Genomic DNA, 16,655 nt, shown 5'->3' on the forward strand with positions numbered 1-16,655 from the left:
ATTAAAGTTGCTATAGTAATTAAGGAAAGAAATGACATTCTAGACTAGATATTAAGAATAGGGTAGGAGGGAGTCGGGTGCTAGTGCAGCGGTTAAGCACAGGTGTTGCAAAGCACAAGGACCAGCACAAGGATTCTGGTTCAAGCCCCAGGCTCCCCACCTGCAGTGTTGTCATTTCACAGGCGGTGAAGCAGGTCTGAAGGTGTCTGTCTTTCTCTCCCCTCTCTATCTTCCCCTCCTCTTTCCATTTCTCTCTGTCCTATCCAACAATGACGACATCAATAATAATATATATAATACATAATATATAATTGATATATAATATATAAAATAAATATATAATATATAATAATTTTCATTATATAATAGGCCCCCACCCCAGAGTTTTCTTCCTATCCACCTCTCCTTCCCCAGAGTCCTTTGCTTTGGTGCAATACACCATATCCAGTTCATGTTTCACTTGTGTTCTCCCTTCTTGTTTATACTTTATTAACTTGTACTCCCTGCATATATTCCTAACACAGCTCTTTATAGAAAAACTATTTATATTTTATTCCACAGAACTACACACTATATTTTTGTGTGAAAGTGCAATAAGATTTTACAAAGTAATTGGTGAACAAAAGTTAAATATATTCATCGCCTTTTATCCCCTAGCATTTTACAATAATTTTGGAATAGTTTTCCTTTTAAGGGTTATATGGTATTTCTCCATGAAGGTATTTTTAGTATTAATATAGGAGTGAAAACTGAAATTTAAATAAAGGAAAATACCCATGACAGTAGTTGATTAAATTATTATCCTCAAACCTAAATAATAATACTGTGTCAATCTCCCACACCATCAGAAGATGGAGCTGAGTAGTATTCTAGTAATATATATAAATTTTTTAAATATATCAAACTATGATGGACTGTACTTAGGGATACAATTTTGCCATTATGGTATAAAACTACTGTATTTCCTTAATTTATATTTATGAGAGAAGCACAGAGAAAGAGGGAATAGAGAGACCAGAGCATTGCTAAAATCTGGGTGGTATAAGGAGTTGAAACTGAGACTTCAGAGCCTCAGGCATATAAGTGTTTTTGCATAACTATCATGCACTCTCCAGCCCCATTATTGTATTTTCTAAGAAATAACAGACAAGAAAATTAACATCTTAAAACATGACAAGTACTATAAGGATGCCTTAAATTTCAACTTACAAGTCATACACGTGTTACTAATTTTTTTGTTGTTGTTTAAATGTTTATTTGGGGGAAATAATGGACAAATGTTTTCAGCCACACAACATACTGTGATAACACTTTGTGAATAGATCATATTGACTTGATTTAACTATAAAATATGCTTTTAAATCCTCTTAACATGGATTACTAACATGTGTCTCTCAGATATTACAAAAATTCTCAGCTCCAACTTGGTGATCACTAAACCCATTTTATTTTATTCAAAATTGCCAATTTTTTTCTTTCTTTTTTTTTTCACGAGGGCTTCACAACTCTGGATCAACTTTTTCAAATAAATAGAAAAATAGACATAGACAAGATTGACAGAGGGAGGACACCATAGCCCCAAAGTTTTCCCTAGGGCTTGTATCCCAGTTAATATGCATAATAAAGCAGGTACCTCAAGTTTATAGCATCAGGAACTTCTGTGTTATAAATCAAACAGGCAATTGATTCTTGTACTGTGTCAATTTTTGTAAGTCATCTCCTTTCTATTTGAATTATTTCCAGGTTCAGCTTACTCCAACATTAAATTGCAATTAAATGGGCCTAGTTGACAATAGATCAGTTCTCAAATTACAACTTTAATCATAGCAGAGAACACTTCATCTTATTTACCTGATTGTTCAAGAGATGATGAAGCGGATTGAAAAATATGCATTTAATAATTCAGTCTGAGGGCAAGAAAAAGTCTTTACGGAGCCACCTTTAGTATGGGCTAAGCTATTACTATTAAAGATTGGGAGGTCCTGAGATTTTTAAACTCTTTGACCTTTCACAAACCGAGAAAAACTACCTTTAATAAAGACATAAACAATTGTTGATAATTTGCACAGTTTTCCAAAAAAAAACAAAAACTCAACTTGCTTTGGGGAGATTATGTATTAGCAACATATGTTAAAAAGGGAAGCTCAGGCAGAGGTTAAGCCATTTGGCCTTGACCACAGCAGGAGTCTGTCACCATCTTGGACTGCATAATCTCTCTACTATTTGAATCATACCCAAGATTAACCTTATAGGAACACACTTCATATATGCAGGGAGTAAGTTTATAAATATTCATGAAGTAACAGGAAACTGAATATTACAGAAACTCTGGCTAACCTTTAAATACTCAAAATTACCACCTACAGAAAAGCAACCAAGACCCCCCCCAAAAAGGGTGACGAGATCCAGAAGATAAAAGACTGTAATTAAAAATTGAAAGAGCTAAAGCATTCTTAAATACCAAAATACAAAAGCTTATAAAAGAATGCCTCAAAGAATGGTTATTTATGATCATTCTTATTTACTTAATAGATTAAACATGGGAAAATTGATCAATTATTAATCGGAAAGTAAAATCTATGTGCCGGGATAGCCTGAGGATGCTTCTTCCCGAGCTAGTGCTCTCTGGGTTGGAGAGAACTCAACTGGAGCTGATCTAGGCTGCTGCGTGGGAGAGGGATCAGGAACTCGTGCCGCACTAACTTTGCAGGAGATACACTCTGGAACTCTCAGAGCCGGAAAGCAATTTCCAAGTGTCTTTAATCAGAAGAGCAGCTGTTTTTATACTCTCCAAGTAGGGTGGAAACAGGATGTGACATAGAGAGGGTGGAACGAAAAGTGACTGGTGGAAGATCAGGGTGTGACAAGGAGAGGATCAGGGTGTGACAAGGAGAGGGGGTGGAGCAGGTGAGAATTCTACCACTAAACCACCAATGCCCTGGAGTGAGTGTGGTGCTTTATATAAATGTAAAAGTGATTTATGTAAATAGACCAAAGCTTTGAATGGGAACAAATCAATCCCTATATAGGCATATGGTTAAGCAGAAGCCAGGGGGAGCATACTACCCAACATCTATGGAAATAAAATACCCTGTTAAATATTTAACTGGCAGTGGGGAAGATACCCTAATGGTTACATAAGAAGGTTCACTTGCCTGCCCTACTGAAGCTCCAGTTTCTGTTCCCCATACCACCAGAAGCCATAGCTAGCAGTGTTCTGGTAAAAAAAAATAATAATAGGGAGTTGGACAGTAGCTCAGCAGGTTAAGTACACATGCCACAAAGCACGAGGACCAGCGTAAGGCTCCTAGTTCAAGCCCCCAGCTCCCCACCTGCAGGGGAGTCGCTTCACAGGCAGTGAAGCAGGTCTGCAGGTATCTATCTTTCTCTTCCTCTCCTCCCTCCATTTCTCTCAGTCCTATCCAGCAATGAAGACAGACAACAATAATAACTACAACAATAAAACAAAGACAACAAAAAGGGAATAAATAGTTTAAAAAATAAAAGTAAATATTTAACATGAGCATAGTCCACACATTGCTTAATTTAGTTAATATATTGCAAGCTACTCATATGATTTTGAATATCAGGGTTACTTCCTGGTTCTGGCAATTACAGGATGGAATACTAGTCGGCTGTTAAAAATGATGAAGTTTTCTCGGCTTTGCATTCTCTTGGATAAAATTCAAGGATATCATGTTAAGATAAGCCAAAAAGAGAAGGATGGGTACTGAATGATCTCACTTATTAGCAGGACTTAATAAAGAAAGGATGGAGGGGGAAATCACAAAATGAAACATAGACTGGACATGGTGCATTGTACCAAAGCAAAACACTCGGGGGAGGACAGGAGAAGGAGGATAGGAAAAAAAAAAAAAACCTTTGGGGGCCTATTACATAATGAAATTGTATGCTTATGTCAGTGATTGCACTGTAAAGCATTAACCCTCTCAAACAAACAAACACAAAGCTGTTTGCTAGCATGATATAAAATGTAGCAGCCAGTAGTACAAATTTTAAATGAAAGAATATATGCCTCTGCAGCAAATTCAACTATAATTTTAATCAAGTTAAGTAACATAAAAATTTGGCAATGATGATGGTGGTAGGGCAAAGTGAATAAAGTCAAAAGAGTTTATTTTATAATACCCACATTTGATGGGGGCAGTACAACTTTTCTCAATAGTTTATATATACATGACTTAGAACTTAAACAAAAATATTATTTCAATAGAAAAAAATAAGCTTTGAGAACCTAAATTAAGTACTAGAGAAGATGAAGATTGCTTCAGAATGGGCAAGTTATGTTAAAGAAAAATTCTGTTGTTAAAAGAGGATCAGGTTTAAGGACATTAAAGTCACAGATACATAGGACTTTTAAAATATCATCTATTTTATTCTACTGACAATATATAATGTCACCAACCTCAACTTTAAATTTGTATAAAACTCAGAAGAAAGAAGAAAAGGATAGGAAAAGGCAAGTTGAAAGAAGGAAACATGGAACTTAAAAGTTTTCCTTTTTATTTATTTTTTTTTGCTGGGGCTCTGTGCCTCAACTACAAAAATCCATTGCTCCTGCAGCCAATTTTTAATTTTTTTTATAGGACAGAGAGAAATTAAAAGGAAAGGGGAAGTTGGAGAAGGATAGAGAAAGATACCTGCAGACCTGCTTCACCACTTGTGAAGCTTCCCCCCTATAGGTGGGAAACCAGGGGCTTGAACTGAGATCCTTGCATGGGTCCTTGTGCTTGGTACTATGTGCATTTAACCTGATGTGCCACTGCCTGGCCCCAAAGTTTTCCTTTTTTATGATAAATGCAATTTTAAAATTTATTCAGTACATACTGCTAATGGACCAAGTTTAAGAAATAGTCAATGTTCATATTCATTTTCAGTTATATTAATTTGTCTTGTTCTGAAAATTCTGTTTATCATTGAACAATTGATCCAAAACTCTGCACATTTAAGTATTTTGTTATTGCAGAATCATGCCTTGCACCTGAGTAGTTTTACTGCTCTGGGCTGCTGGTTTACTCCATAGGCCGAAAGAGAACAGGAGGGGCAGACCGTCAACCTGGGCTCCATATAGCCCTACCTAGTGAGCTATCTTTCTGTCCTTACAGCTGTCATATATCAATACATGTAAGTCTTTTTTTGCATAACCATTATGCTGTCTCCCCCATTCTATACTTTTTTTTTTTGGAATGGCAGCATTTAATTCTTTTTGTAAAATGGTCATTTTCTGGAATAGAGAACAAGTTTTGGACATAGGATACTCTAAGACACATGTTAATTTAGTGATTGAATTTATAGTTTTCTTTTTTTTCACTTTTTTTTTTAACTCAATACTCTTGCTAAATGAGAAGTGGAATAAATTACTGACTGAAGAGTGTGTTGGGAATGAGAGTTCTGGAGCAAGTTGTTCACTGGAGTTGGGCTCCAGTTCCCCCACAGAAATTGGTACTACCAATAAGAAGATTGGGTTCTATCTTCCTTGATGATTATGTTTCAAAAAGATGTGTCCTATGTGTTGGAGCTTACAGAATTATTTAGTCTGTATAAAAGATTTGAATTTATTTTGAAGATCCAAAGTGTGGGATTATAAATTTTCTAAAATTCTAAAAAATGAACCATTTTCATCTCTTTATTTTTCACAGGGAGAATTGTCCTATTCCTTTTCTCTTCTTTCTTCCTTCTTTTTTTTTTTTTTGGTTGTTGGTTTTCCTCATACTCTACCATCTACCACATAACTCAAAGTGTTAAACAAAAAAACATACAATTCAAATCATATTTACTTCACATCTACTAAAGTAAGATTTTAGCCATTGTATGTGCCTATATATATACATGTTCATATAAAGAATACTAGTTTTGAATATTGGATACCCTAATCCCATATTAATTTAGTTACTGAATATATGGTACTTTATTTTTATTTTATTTCTGTTTTGTCTGTTTATTTCAATGCTTCTGCTAAATGAGAAGTCCAGTTAATTACCATCTGGGTAGTGTACTGGGAATGAGAGTACTCGGAAAGATAAGAAAAATGAATTTTTCTAAATTATTATAGTACCATTTTCAAACTGCATTTGGGTTTAATTCAATAACTATTTCCAATTTTTCAAATATATGAGTTATTTGAAAAATAATGCTATCACCACAAACCCTTGGTTAGAAATAATAATTCCTAAATGACTGCCTAAATAATTTGAATTGATAATTCACAATAATGGTGTTGTTATTATTAGGGTTTTCAGTACTGGATCAGAGCAGACAGTCACCCAGGTGTTAATACCTTAAGGTAACACTTTCATAGATTGACCCATTTGCTTATAAGAAGGAATGATTACACCTGTGTTCACTGGGGAAGCAATTCCAGAAGCCAGACCTTCCACCTCCTGCACCCCATAATAACCCTTGGTCCATACTCCCAGAGGGATAAAGAATAGGAAAGCTATCAGAGGAGGGGATGGGATGCAGAATTCTGGTGGTGGGAATTGTGTGGAGTTGTACCTCTCTTATTCTATGGTTTTTATCAGTGTTTCCTTTTTATAAACAAAAATTAATTAAATAAAAATTAAGAAAATAACTCAAATTACAGAAGAAGAAGAAAGAATGACTAAACCATAAGCTTTGGAATTAAAATCCTTACATCCAAAACCCACCACTGCATAAACTAGAACTGTTTTAAACCAGAATCACACTGCAGGGAGAAACTGTGGTAAAAATGAGCACACACTGTAGATACTTTTCATGACAGAACTATTTCTAAGCACTTCTGTTTAATGCTGAAATATCTGCTTCATTTTTAATGCTTTTTTTTTTTTTGGAGCAGCAGTAGTCCTTGTTAATTTGATAATCATTTCACATTAAAAATACTCTTGGGTGCAAAATCATTTTCCTCTGATAATGAAGTTATTCCCAGAGCTGCTCTTTAAAATTCTCTACTTCCCAGTCAACTTTTTTTTTTCTTATTTATGTTTTTCTTATTTTTTTCTCATTGCCGGGAAGATACAGCTCCAGGTGAACTCTTTCAGATAGAAAGACAGAAAGAGTGACAGAGGGAGAAAGGAAAAAGAACCACAACACCAAATTTTCCCTCACTGCAACTGGGGCTGGACTTGCTCCTGCATCACATTCATGGCAAAGCAGGCACTCTTTCTGGTGAACTAACTTTTTGATATTTCTGTCACCTTTCTCTTCCACTTACTGTTATATTGTTTCAAACATCTGGGCAAGGCAAGTGCACAAAATTTAATGCATTTATTTGGGAATAGCACAGAATTGCAATTTGGGGTGCACAGACTGAGGCAAAAAACCTCACACATACACTGAGGAAGGACCCCAAACCAAGGGCTCTTATAAAGAGAAAAAGATAAGGTGTGTCTCTGGGGAAGCTGAGCTCCAGGACACATTGGTGGGGTCTTCAATCCAGGGAAGCCTGGCCAGCATCCTGGTGGCATCTGGAACCTGGTGATTGAAAAGAGAGTTAACTTACGAAGCCAAACAATTTGTTGAGCAATCATGGATCCCAAGCTTAGAATAGTGGAGAGGAAGTGTTAGGGAAAGATAGAGGCAGACTGGAAGTATGGACCGACCAGTCAACGCCCATGTTCAGCGGGGAAGCAATTACAGAAGCCAGACCTTCTACCTTCTGCAACCCTCAACGACCCTGGGTCCATGCTCCCAGAGGGCTAGAGAATGGGAAAGCTATCATGGAGGGGGTGGGTTATGGAGATTAGGTGGTGGGAATTGTGTGGAGTTGTACCCCTCCTACCTTATGTTTTTGTTCATTAATCCTTTCTTAAATAAAAAATTTAAAAAAAAATAAAGAGAAAAAGATGTTAAGGCTGCAGGTGAAGCCATGTTCAAAGACAAGAATCAGTAGGTAAACCAGTCAGGTGGGGGAGGTCACACATTGAAAGTTGTCTTGGGTGGTGGGTAGATAGCATAATGGTTATGCAAACAGACTCTCAAGCCTGAGGCTATAGAGTCCTAGGTTCAATCCCCCCACACTACCATAAGCCAGAGCTTAACAGTGCTCTGGTTAAAAAAAAAAAGAAAAAAGGAAAAAAATAAAGTTATCTTATTCAACAAACAAGATACTTTTTCAGGGCCAGTGAAAAGCAGTTCACATCAGTGGTGTCCTGCATTGTTATATGTGTAGATTTGAACCTTGCCCCTACCACACTGATGGAAACTTTGGTGCTGTGGTCTCTTGCACTCTTTCTCTCTCTACCTTTCTGTCCTTATGTAAACACACACACACACACACACACACACACACACACACACACACACACACCCCAAACAAACAAAAAAGATCTTTTCTTAAGGTTGGTTTCCTACAATGGTGACTTTTTTATACCAGTCTGAGGGTCAGATGCAGTTTTAAAATGTTACATTCAAACAACCTTTCCTGTAGTAGTTTTCTCTAGTCCTATTTTGATATCCCAACTTTTCACACAGTGGAGGAACATAACACAAGGAAAGTTTGGAGGAGGTTGACAGGCTCAGAGATGTGCTCTAGTAATCCTTCATAAGCAAGTCTCTAGGTGCTTCATTTCCGAACCTCCTTTATTCTCATGAGTCCCACCAAGTCCAGCATCTGCCCTGGACTCTGAGATATCCCTGGTCACCTTCTGCTTCCACCTATTCACTTCAATAATCACTTCCAGACCCAGCAAGAATCCTCATCCTTTAGCAAGTAGGTTCTTGTAGAGATTAAAAAAGAGAAGAAAACTCTAGTAAATGAAGGGAGTTGGAGTAGGCCTGGATAGTGAGAATAGAGGCTTCAGGGAATTTCTGGAGCTGCCCTTTGAGTCAAGAGAAACAGTACCTTCCATGGCTGGTCATCGAAATAAATTTGTATTCTGGGAAAGACAATCAGTGAGAAGAACCGTTAACCATTAATACTCCCAGCAGCTGGGGAAAAATGAATACCTCCTTTCTGAAGTGGAATTCAAGTTGATACCACCCAGTGTCTGTTGTAATTGATCTCAGGATATCAAGAGTTTATGCTCAACATATAATCTGCAACTAAGGAGTTTTGGTTCTCAAGATATGAAGATATGCATATATACACATATTTATTTGTACATGTATATGTACATATGCATGGTTAAAACAAACATTATATTTGTCCATGCACATTTTGACGTCTTAGTGGTTAAGATAATGTAAAAGTAATATTGTATATATACAGATCATTATATGTATGCATATATTGATGTATATATAAATTCTTGTTACATTGTCTTATTCTCTAATCCATGATACATATAGATAAATATTCTTGCTTTAATCACTTCCCTGTACCTGGTACCTATACACATTCCCCCAACAGGACATAAAAAGAGTTTTGCTAGATAGTTGATCTGCTAAATGTGGAAATCATTGTTTCTCTATCTGATAACTTATAAAAATTCAGGTAAGTGGTAGTTTCCTAGCTACTTGATACATCATTTAATAATACACTTTCTTGAATCACAGACTAGAAGCTAAATCAGAATATGTAGGAAATTTCATGCAAATATATATATATATATATATGTGTGTGTGTGTGTGTGTGTGTGTGTATAATAAGCTACTAACTTATGTTACAATGCAGTGCTTTAAAACTATTTTATTTATTTGTTTTAAGGAGAGAGAGAAAGAGCCATAGAGAGAGAGTGAGAGATGAAGTCATAGAAAGAGGGAGAGAGAGAATCAGGGATAGAGAGAGACCAGAGCACTGCTAAGTTCTAGGGCCTGGTGGTCCTGGTGTTCTTATAAATGCTTATAAGACTATGAATATTACTTTTAAAAATAGTGAAATTAAACACATCTAGAAGATCCTGAAAATTTGTTAAGTATTTTCTGCATATATGATCATTAAATCTAGGGGCTGGGCAGTAGTGCACCTGACTGAGCAGACACTTTACCAAATGTAAAAACCAGGTTTGAGCCCCTGTTATTCATTGGCTGAGGGGACATTTCACAAACAGGGAAACAGTTCTGCAAGTGTCTTTCTCTCCCTATCTCTATCTCCTCCTCTCTTCTCAATTCATCTCTGTTCTATCAAATAAAATGGGAGGGGGGTGAAAAAAAAGGAAAATGGAAGGAAAAATTGCCACCCAGGTGCAGTGCAGTGGGTTCACAGTGTAGACTCTAAGCCTCAGTGATAACCCTGGTGGCAATTTTAAAAATCATAAAATCTAAAGAAAATGATAATCAATGCCTGATTTGCTAGTTTTCCTATTCATCATTTTCAGTATTGTAGAAGAGAGGCTGAATGTAGCAAAATAAGCCAAAACCAATTAATCTCCCTTCTCTAAATGCTTTTCCTATCATCAGCTTATTGATCAACATTAGCAAAAGTCACTGATAAGCATCCATCATACATACGGAAGTACCTGTAGTCATAAAACAAACCAGTGCTAACTGATTAATGATTATGATTAAATATAATCAAGCTAACAGGACAGTTCATAACTTCATGTTTTCAATAATTATACAAACATACACAGATGTACATTTGAACAATTTTTTCTAAAAGTCAAAAAAAATTTTGAAAAGTAATGCCTATTTTTCTTATATTAGTGAGAAAGTAGTATGAATGATAACTGTTTCAGAAAAAAAAAAATGTCCCACATAGCAACCTACCTTCCCTAACCAGAAGTTGACTGAGGTCCTTTACTATTATGATGAAAAAATTAGCACCTGGATGGTGACACATAGCATGCACATTACCATGCATAAGGGCCCAGGTTAAAGTCCCTGGTCCCCATCTGTAAGGAGGAATCTTCACAAGTGGTGAAGTAAAGTAGTGTTACAGATGCCACTCTTTCTACCTCCCCCTCCCCTCTCCATTGTCCCTGTCTCTAACATTATCATCATCATCATCATCAGCAGCAGCAGCAGCAGCAGCAGCAGCAGCAGCAGCAGCAGCAGCAGCAGCAGCAGCATGGCAGCCACCAGGAGTGATGGATTTGTTAAACAGGCACTGAGCCCCAGCTATTACAGTGGTGGCAAAAAAAAAAAAGAAGAAAGAAATATGAATAAAATTACTTCTTTATGTTGTTCTTGCCAGGGTTTCTTCACTCCAAATCATCTTTTTCTAATAGAAAGGGAAGAGCGATAGAGCCAGGTAGAAAGTCCATAGCACTGAAATTTCCCCTTAGTGCTGTGACGGCTGGACTCCAACTTGAGTCCTATGAAAATATATTATTTAATGATGCTTGTGCTACTACATGAAAGTTAACCTTCATTTTGCGTGTTTTTTCTCTTTTGCTTCTTTTCTGCTCTTCTCTCTTCTTCCTGCATATCTCTCTCTCTCTCTCTCTCTCTCTCTCTCTCTCTCTCTCTCTCTCTCCTGTCTTTTAGGTAGTCCAGAAAAAAACATATAAATTGCATAGTCTGTTACCAGTAACAGATAGCTTACCTAGCAGAGTGCATGCCTTGCTATGTGCACCACATTTTAAAAGCCCTGATACCACATGAGACACACTGTGCTACTGAGCTGTGTTATCTCTTCCTCTCTGTCTCTCTACCTAGATGAAAAAGCAACCCAAAGCAGTGAAATCATGCACAGGAAATTTCTCATTAAGAAGTGAACCATTAGTATGAATAATGTTTTATTTCTCTATGAAATATTAATAATCCAAAGTGATGCCAAAGTACCTACTCATTTAAATCATACGACAACTCAAAGTGTTTTAAAACCCCAATATCGGTAGCACAGCAGGTTAAGCGCATGTGGCACAAAGTGCAAGAGCTGGCATTAGGATCCGGTTCGAGCCCCTGACTACCCACCTGCAGGGCAGTCACTTCACAAGTGGTGAAGCAGGTCTGCAGGTGTCTATCTTTCTCTCCCCCTCTCTGTCTTCCCCTCCTCTCTCCATTTCTTTCTGTCCTAGCCAACAACAATGACATCAATAATAACTACAACAATAAAACAAGGGCAACATAAAGGAATAAATAAATAAATATAAAAAATAAATAAAACCACAATATTATAAAAAGCTAATATTTACTTGTCAGTCCTATAGCAAAGACCTGAAATCAAATCTCTTTAATTCAGTCTACTGTGTTTTGAAGGGCTATGATTTTTTTGTTGTTGTTGAAGTAGTATTTGATTAAATCCACCACTAAAGGTTCAATTCTATACTTATTTGAACCACTTCATTTATCCTGTTTCCCTGCTCTCCACCTTATATCTCCACAAGCAAATATTCATTGTTCTTATAGAATAAAATTTTACTTTTGTTGGATTTAATTCCTCTATATGTTTTCTCTGTATATCACATGAGGGAAATAACAGGGTGTTTGTTTTTCTTTGACTTATTTCACCTAAGAAGATACCTTCTAGTTCTACCCATGTTGCTGCATGAGGGCAATTCTTCATCATTCTTGACTGATGTATAATATATATGTATATATATATATATGGTGTGTATGTATATACACATGTATATGAGCTGATGTACAATACATATATGCACCTAATATGTATATGTAGCTATGCATGTATAATATGACATTGAGCCTTATGGTTCATGTGAGGTACAAATATCTGTATATCTTTTCATTTTGTTAAGTTTCTTTCTTTGATAGAAAGAAACTTTTCTTTGATACATTCCTAAAACTGATGTCCAGAAGCACATGTGCAGTGTTTTCTTCTGAATATTTTATGATTTCAGGTCTGAAATGCAATTACTTAATCAATTTTTAATTGTTCTGTATGATGTTATGTATAGTCTAAATTTATTATTTTGCATTGTAGCTGTCCAATTTTCCCAGTACTGTTTATTGAAGAGATGTTCCTTGATCCATTGCATGTTATTGGTTTCTTTATCATAAGTTAGTCATACAGATATGTCTGATTTTATTTCTGGAGTCACAAATATATTTCATTGATCTGTTTGATTAAAATATCATTCTGTTTAACTTCGATTGCTGCAATCTTACATTGGTGTTTCATATTTCCAATATAATCATAATGAATAAAAGATAGTTCCTCTTTTATTTTAGGTTTCTGTGTTTATACACAATTTCAGGACTATTGTTCCTGAAATTACACTGCATTCTAATAAAGTCTGAGTTATTACTTTCTTCCATTTATTTTCAAATTAGTTGACTGCATGGTTATATTTCATTAACATTATAATACTCCCAACCCAAGAGGTGGTTGTCATTGTTGTTAACAATATTTTTAGGAACAATTTTTGGTTTCAGAGAAAAATTGATAGCATGAGGAAGCTGGGAAATATCTCAACTGGTAGAGCATGGTACTTGCATGCCTGGAACTTCTGATAGGATTCTTTGTCCACATGTAACAGATATATTGGCCTCTCTAGTTTTCCCTCCCCCTCTCCCTTTCTCTTTGGCTTTCTCATAAAACTCTAGCTCTTAATGAAAGTGATAAAATCATACTTTTAAAATATTGAAAGTAAATCCCAGAAATTTCCCACATGCTCCTTGTTCTCATCTTATTGCAACCCTTCATGAATTATATACCCTATCAGAATGGTTCATTTGTTATAATTGATGAAGCTACATTGATACACTGGACTTAGCCAAATGTATAAGGATATGTCTGCATCAGATAGAAAATGTAAACTACCCTGTTATTTCTTCTTCCCACACAGTTATCATGGAGTTTTTTTTTTTAATTACCTTTATTTATTGGATAGAGTCAGCCAGAAATTGAGAAAAAAGGGGGAGATAGGAAATCAAGAGAGAAGGAGGAGATAGGTAGGGAGAGAGAAAGACACCTGTATCCCTGCTTCACCACGTAACAAACTTTTTCCCTGCAGGTAGGGACAGGGGCTTGAACCTAGGTCTTTGTGTGTTGTAACATTTGTGCTCAACAAGGTGCGCCACCACTCAGCCCCATCATGAATCTTTTAAACTCCCTTCATGGTTTCATCTTTTCTAGAAAGCCATAGAATTGAAATTAGTTAATATGTAGACTTTATAGAATCGTCTTCTATATACTAATATACATTTAGAATCTCTTAATGTCTTTTAGTGACCTCATATATTATCTCTTTTTAACATTTAATCATACTATACTATACTATACAGTAATGATTAGCCATAGTTTAGTTATCCATTCATATACTAAAGGAAATTTTAGTTGCTTTAAATTTTCAGAAATAATGAGAAAAGTTCCAGTAAACATTGATGTGCAGATTCTTATGTTGACATAAGTTTTCATTTCCTTTGGGTAAATACCAGGGAGCAAGATTGCTGGCTGATGCGGTAGGGATATATATTTTTCTTTATAAGAAAACTCCAAACTGTCTTCTGGAGTAGCTGTGCAATTTGCATCCCACCAGCAATGTGTGAGGTTTCCTCTTGCTCTATAAGCTGACATCATATGGTGTTGCCAGTGTTCCCTCTAGATTTGCAACAGGCTATTAATAAGTATGCAGTGGCATTATAATGCTGCTTTCTGGTTTTTGGGTTTTTTTTTTTTGCATTTCTTTGATGACATGTAATGTGGACTCTTTTATGTTCATTTGCCAACCATATATCATCTTTGATGAGGTATCTGTTAAGGTTATTAGTCAAGGATTGTTGTTTATTTACTTGTTTATTTCTCTTTTCTTGCTTTCTTCAGTACATATTGTGAGTCAATCTTTTCAGGCACATCAAAGTTATCTGAATACCTGTAAACTTTGTATAGACTTCATTTCTCTCTTTGCAGAATATATTCATAGTTAAGAGTTTTATGTTAATATCTGTCTCAAATTTATGGTAAATAAGTGTTCTGTGTTCAGTTTTCTAATCTGGAGCGTCAGCTAAATATCGTCATACTTGGTCCTGATGTAGAGTCAGTTTTATTTCCTTTATTGTAAAATTAATATACTGTTCAACAGAAATAGTTCATCAATATATTGGTTAGATAGGTTTATGAAGTACAAAGGCATACCAAAGTGGCAGCTCTCAAAAATGTCACTTTGAGTGAATTCAGAAATATTTACTGAAAATAGTATCCCCTTCTTTTTTTTCCTTCTTCTATTTTATTCAATAGGACAAAGAGAAATTGAGAGGGGAAGGGATGATAAAGAGGGAGAGAAAGACAGATACTTGTAGACTTGCTTTACCTCTTGCTAAGAGTCCCCACTGCAGTGGGGAGCAAGGCCCTAACTGCATCCTTGCACAGGTCCTCCCACGTCGTACTATCTGAGCTTAACTAGGTGTGCCACGACCTGGCCCCCAAGAATGACTGGTGGGTGGTAAACTTGGTTAAGTGCACACATTACTATATGCGAAAATCCATGTTGGAGCTCCTGCTTCCCAACTTCAGGGAAAACACTACGAGCAGTACTGCAGGTATCTTTCTCTTCCCCCCCCTCCATTCTCTCTTCAACTTATCTCTCTCCTATCAAATAAAATAGGGGGGGGAGGAGGGAAAAATGGCTAATGGAAGCTGTGGATTAATAGTGCTGGCACTGAGTCCCAGAAATAATCCTGATGGCAAAGGAGAAAAAATGCTTTTTTTTTTCCCCTCAGAGTTCCATAATTTCAAGAGAGTTATTCGCTAAGAACAAAAAAAATAGAAATTATATTATCTACTCTATTATGTAACCATGACACAAACAACAGCACAGATAAATTGCACATTTCAGTAATCACTCACTATTTAAAATGTAAATACTAAGTTGTGGGAGAGTTTTTGTTTTGTACTATAGTGGCACTGGTGTATTCTTCAAAAACAATCTACAAATGCTCTTTTAGTATTTGACTAATAGATATATTCTGCTAATTAACAGTTGGTATGAAACATTTTGCCATCAACAGATCTTTGACTTCTGCAAACAGCTGTTAACAACTTGACAAGATTTTTAGTACTGATTCATAGACGATAACCCATAGCTCCAGTATCTAAATGTAACAACATTTTCCTACCACTTTTCCTGCTGTGGTCTTGCCAATTACAAAACATGAATAAGGAAAAAGTTTACCTTTTGGAGCAGCTAATTCTCATAACCATTCGTTTTCTTTAATATTCTCGCTTCATTCCAGGAATGTGAAAAAAAAGAAATAAGACATTTCATGTCACTTTAGGATAATATCATGTAATTCTGGGGTAATAAAGAATTCATAAGTGATCCAAGAGAGGAAAGTTCATTTATATTCTCTCCAGAGAGGTATATCTCTTCAGATGTGACCTTGTATAATTACATATATTTTAAATATCAAGAGAGAAATGGCAGCTAAGCAGACAATGGAATTCTTCATTTTTATGTTGGATTGAAATAAAGTGAAATTAAATTATATGAAGCGGTCAAAGTAATAGAAGATAAAAGGCTTCAATGCAGTTCTTTTGATCTGATCTTATTCATTAACATTTTATAGGATGACAATAATGTCATGTGCTGTATAACTCGATTTTAAAATTGTCACTTCATTTCATTAGAACTTCCCCAATAAGGACTCAAATATCTCAGAGATTTGTTTGTAAATGTTATTTTAATTGAGACTACTCATATATGCAGATGAACCAACATTGTGAATGTAACCTCTTAAAATCAAAAACAATTTAGAAAAAACTTTTAGTGTTCTGTATCATAATTGAAAATTTGATTAACTGCATCAAGTACAATGATTTTTTTTAAATTTATTTATTCCCTTTTGTTGCCCTTGTTGTTTTATTGTTGTAG

At 35.7% G+C, this 16,655-nt stretch overlaps 1 protein-coding gene across 1 annotated transcript in view; it reads left to right on the forward strand.

Moving 5' to 3' along the window:
* GALNTL6 (polypeptide N-acetylgalactosaminyltransferase like 6) overlaps nucleotides 1-16,655 on the forward strand; it is a 1,261,228-nt gene that overhangs the window by 698,176 nt on the left and 546,397 nt on the right. The window lies entirely within an intron of this gene.

Source organism: Erinaceus europaeus, chromosome 2 (assembly GCF_950295315.1).
Source record: "Erinaceus europaeus chromosome 2, mEriEur2.1, whole genome shotgun sequence".
NCBI classification, from domain to species: domain Eukaryota; kingdom Metazoa; phylum Chordata; class Mammalia; order Eulipotyphla; family Erinaceidae; genus Erinaceus; species Erinaceus europaeus.